A 5,390-nucleotide genomic window follows, 5' to 3' on the forward strand; every position below is an offset into this window, starting at 1 on the left:
TAAGGATATTTATCAGTGTGAAGAGACACCATGACCATGGCAACTCTTATGAGGAAAAAATAAGTGAGGTGGCTAGCTTACAGTTCAGAGGTTCAGTCCCTCATCATCATAGCGAGGAGCATGGCGGCATGCAGGCAGACACTGTGCTGGAGCTGAGAGCCCTATGTTTTGCAGGTAACAGGAAGTCAACTGACTGTCACACTGAGGGAAGCTTGAGCAAAAGAGACCTCAAAGCCCACCCCCACAATGACACATTTCCTCCAGCAAGGCCACACCTCCTCATAGCGCCACTCCGTTTGAGGTCCATTTTCTTTCAGACCACCGCAGGTGTCTCGCCTTTTCCTCAGGTTTGGACAGTAGTGAATACAGCTCCTCGGCATGAGCACAAGCTTCCAGGTCGTCTGGAAAAACGCCAAGAAAAGGAGCCGCCAGGTCACGTGGTAACAAGAGAACGAGTTTGTAAAAATCTATCAAACTGTCTTCCAAAGTTTCTCCACCACTTTGCTTCCCCACAAGCCACGAATGAGAGCCTACATGCTCTGAACGTTGAAATGTGTGTGTTATTCTGTGACCTGCGCTCTTCTGTGAATAACTGTCTCTCGTCTTACACCGTGAGCAAAGGCCTCAGCACAGACATTCTGCAGAAACCTGAGCCTGGCTCTCCAGGCAGCAGGTGCCTTTGATTCTTCCTGAAGTAGCCTGAAGCGTAAATGTGGCAAATGGACTTTGTTAGCAGATGGCAGCGGAGACTGGCACATTTAGGGACTGAGTTAAATATCCTGTCAACCCTTAACTGTGTAATTTGTCAGTCAGTGACATCTCTGACATTTCCTTATTAGAAAAATATGTTACTATAAATGACTGTCACTTGTGATGTGCTGTTGACTGTGAGGGGCTGGAAGTGCCAGGTGTGGAATCTGAGAGCCAGGGCCACTCCTTCAAAGGCACAGGCCAGCGGGAGCCTTGCTGTGTCTGTCCCTGTAGGAGAGATTGGGAATTAGGTAGGCAAGGGAGGAAATTATGCAGAGACAATGTCTAGGGCCACAGTTCTTCCTGGGCCCTCCACATGTGTGCAGGGAAGTCTCCAGGCCGCTTGCTTGTCCTCTGCACACCTATTGCAGGCAAGGGTTTGAGCAGGTGTTTCTCTCTGCAGCAGGAATGGGGTACATTTGTCACCTTTGTGACCTGGCTCTGATGACACTTTCAAGTCGGCCTCTCACTGGCTGCACACAGCTGCCTGTGAATCTTAATCTGCAGCAATGTGTTTCCTAAGATAATGTTTTGATTTTAGAATAGTTTCAGCTTTAGGGAAGTCATTAAGATGGTGCTGTGAGTTCTCATAAATACCATGCCCAGCTTCCCTCATTGTTAAAACCATGCATTGTTAGTACAGCACATTTGCCACAGTCAATGACCCGATACCATCCACCCCAGTGCACTGCTTCATCCATGCTCCTGAGGGTTTGTCTCATGTCCTTTTTCCAGTCAGAATTTCTTCTAAGGTGCACTACATTCAGTTACTGTGTCTGTAAGATGCATTTTAAATAGGAAGAGAACAGGGGAGACCCACTTAAGAGTCTTCAGTTTGTAATCTGCCAGGATTAAACATTTCAGTCTCCCACAGAGGAGATTGCTTCTAAGACCGCCTTAGGTGACAACCCATAACCTTGAAACAAATAATTTGGAGCAATTTCAGATTCTCTCCTTATTGTTCATGACATCCTTCACTTACACAGAAGACAGCAAGGCTTGGATTCAGGAGCAGGAAGCTCATGAGCTGTCTCTGTGGCTGTGTGAAAACTACCTCAGTGCCTTGAGACAATCTCAGTGTAACCTTCCAGCCCTGTTTCTCCTCCACCCTTCTCAACCCCCAATTTGTCTCAAGTCAGTATTTTGGGATGTGGTTTCTGTCCCAGATTTTAGGAAGTCTGAAGGGTAGAAGTTAAACACCCCTCACCTGGGAGAAACAGGAAATACCTTAGTATTAGTTTCTCAATCATTAAGTGAGAGTTGAGACTAAAATCAAACTGGACTCACACAAAGGGTCAACAAAGAGCGCTGGGCCACCTAGCATGTTTGTAGGCCCTGCTCTGTTTATTTGCGGTCACAAGAAACACACAGGCAGTTTCTGGTCTCCAGCATGTTCGTTTGGGATGATGACATTGTTTACTTCAGAACTTGGCTTAGTTTGTTTTCTATGTTGTGACAAACATCATGACCAAAAGTAATATGGAGAGGAAAGGGTTACTTCATCTTACAGTTTATAGTCTATCATGAAGGGAAACTGAGAAAGGAACTCTAGACAGCAACCTGCAGGCAGGTACTGAAGCAGGGACCATGGAAGCGTGCTGCTCACTGGCTTGCTCACCCAAGACTTGCTCAGCCTGCTTTCTTATACCACCTGTCCAGGGCTGGCTCCACCCACAGTGGGCTGGGTTATTCTATATCAAGCATTGATCAGGAAAATGCCCCATAGACTTGCCTACAGGACAATCCGGTGCAAATGTTTTTCTCTATTGAGATTCTCTTCTTAGATGATTCTAGCTTGTGTCAAAGTGTCAAGAAGAAACAACTCTACCCAATACAGAATGTCCTATGGTTTCTAGAAAACACATAACAATCATCAGAGACTCCTTTGAAACCATGCTAGGTCTATGTACTTTTCTGAAGACAAGCAACACAGCTGAGCCTGCTGGGAGTCCCAGCACTGGTAGGTAAAGGGTTATCTGGGCTCCATATGAGTTCAGGGCTAGCCTGGTCTATGTAGCGAGCTGAAGGCCAGTCAGGACAGATTGCATAGTAAAAGCCTGTTGAAGGAGAAGAAGAGGAAGAGGAAGAGGGCAGGAGGAAAAACATAGAAGGGGTTTGTCCTTTTTGGAAAGATTTATTTCTTAATTATTTTTCTTTAATGATTGTTGTATATGTATAAATACATATGAACATATAAACACAACTTGCCAGGTCCATTTATAGTTCCTATATGTATACATTTTAGGGATGTCTACTTGGTACTAGACAACCATTCAAAGGCTCATTCCCAAATGGGGTTGATTCTCCTCCCTTCCTCGGTCTTCATCTCTGGATGGGGCCTTGTGAGATTTCTATCATCTATGATGGCGTGTCAGTTGCTGTTGTTATTTTTCAGTTGTTACTTGGGCAAGGTGTTTGTTGAGATTTCATAGATACAGCTTTCCTGTCATAAATAGAAGACTATCTTACAGTTGACTTCCTAGTCCCCTGGTTCTTACAATCTTTCAACCCTCCTTTCTACAATGTTCCAGAACCTTAAGCGTAGGGTTATGTTGGAGGTGTATCAATTGGTTTGGGTGCCCAGTGGTCAGTTTTTCATTGTGTTTTGACCAGTTCAATCTTTCTGTAATGAATACTGAGAAGATTCCCTTTCCTTTCCTTTCCTTTCCTTTCCTTTCCTTTCCTTTCCTTTCCTTTCCTTTCCTTTCCTTTCCTTTCCTTTCCTTTCCTTTCCTTCCCTTCCCTTCCCTTCCCTTCCCTTCCCTTCTCCTTCCTTCCTTCCTTCCTTCCTTCCTTCCTTCCTTTCTTTCTTCCTTCCTTCTTTCCTTCTTTCCTTCCTCCCTCCTCCCCTCCTTCCCTCCCTCCTTCTCTCCCTCCCTTCCTTTCTTTTTCTTTTTATATTTTAGAGATAGGATTTTTCTGTGTAGCTTTAGCTGTACAGAAACTCACTTTGTATACCAGGCTGGCCTCGAACTCACAGAGATCTACCTGCCTCTGCTTCCAGAGTGCTGGGATTAAAGGCATATGCCACAACTACCCAGCTAGAAGAATTTTTTTATGTTGTGAAACAGACAGTTAAGCTAGCTTAGTGAGTAAAATGCTTGACACACAAGCCTAATAGCCAGAATTCAATCCCAGAACTCACATAAAGGTAAAAGGAGAGAATGATTCTAAAGAGTTGTTCTCTGACTTCTACACATGCACTGGATACACTCATATCTACACGCACACATGCCGAACACATAAACACACACTATATTGACAGATAGATAGAAAGATACATAGATACATAGATAGATAGACAGATTGATATAGACAGACAGATGGTAGATGCATAGATAGATAGACAGAGGATGGAGAGATGGATCAGTGGGTACCAGTGAGTACTGTTACTGCAGAGGACCTGGGTTCTATGTCAGTACTTATGCCAGATAGTTCACAACTACCTATAACCCCAACTCCATGAAACCCAATACCCTCTTCTGGCCTCTGAGGGTGCCTACAGCCGTGTGCACATACCCAACCCCTACACTCATACACACATAATCAATAGCTCGATCTTAAAAATAAATAAACACTTTTAAAAATTCTGAAACAATTAAAACTAAATATGTAAAAAAGTAATTATCTTGAGTTAATAACCAAGAAATCACGGAATTCTTTTTATTTCCTTCTTTTTTTTTTGAACTCTGGAGTTTTATTCAGTGGGTCTCTGGGTCTAGAAAAAGGTGTTAGGCCTCTTGGTAGTGAAGCGAGGCTAGTGCTGGCACCGCAGAACACGGTGGGGCAACGGGAACTTGATCTTGGAGTCGTGGAACTGTTTGACAGCTGGCCGTCGACACTTGCCCACTGCGATCTCTTCTACCTTCATGATCTGGATGGAGTGTGCACGGGCACGGTGCCGGGCACCCATGTCTCGGTAGCACTGTGTGACAGCCCCAGCAGTGGTCAGGTACTTGCGGTACATGTGAGTTCCACTGCGGGAGTCATAGCGCAGTCAGATACCGAAGTTCTTCATGCGCAGGGGGGACAGGGGGGACTTCTCGAACACCTGCCCACAGTACACGATCTCCCCGGATGACTTCTTCATCTTCTTCAGCTGCGACACGAAGTACCAGAAGTGGGACTTAGCCACCACATGGTTGGACACGAAGATGCACATCCGGTACAGTGGGGGCGTGTGGCACTTTGGGGTGGGCAAACAGCGCCCCACCATCTTGTACTCCCGGAGTGTGCCCGAGGCCTTCATGGCTGCCCATCCTCTTTCGCCACCAGTCACAAAAGGACTTTTTATTTCATTCTTGTGGAGAATATTGTACCAAGAAACAAATGTGTGATGAGATTACATTGGTTACTGAGAAAATGGCCATTACTGCCTTTTCTATTTGCTTAGCAGAAGCTTGCCACAGAGTTTCAGTTCTCCGCTCTCCACCCATCCCTAAGGACAGCTGATTTTTGCCAAACAAGTTTGACATTTTAGTACCTGCTCAAAACAACAACAAGATGGATATTGTATCAGGAACAGCCCAGAGAAGATTTCAAAGACTTGTAGAAAAATGTACAGTGACACCATCCAAAGAAGAAGGGTACACTCAAAGAGGGGGGCAGTGAAGCTCCCTAGGCTGGAAAGGGGGGTGTTT

At 45.2% G+C, this 5,390-nt stretch overlaps 1 pseudogene; it reads right to left on the bottom strand.

The window, feature by feature from the left end:
- Nucleotides 1–4,464: 4,464 nt before the first annotated feature.
- LOC125397605 (large ribosomal subunit protein eL20 pseudogene) lies at nt 4,465–4,999 on the bottom strand (annotated as a pseudogene).
- Between the last annotated feature and the right edge of the window lie 391 nt (nt 5,000–5,390).

This window comes from Myodes glareolus, chromosome 12, assembly GCF_982192425.1.
Source record: "Myodes glareolus chromosome 12, mMyoGla1.1, whole genome shotgun sequence".
NCBI lineage: Eukaryota > Metazoa > Chordata > Mammalia > Rodentia > Cricetidae > Myodes > Myodes glareolus.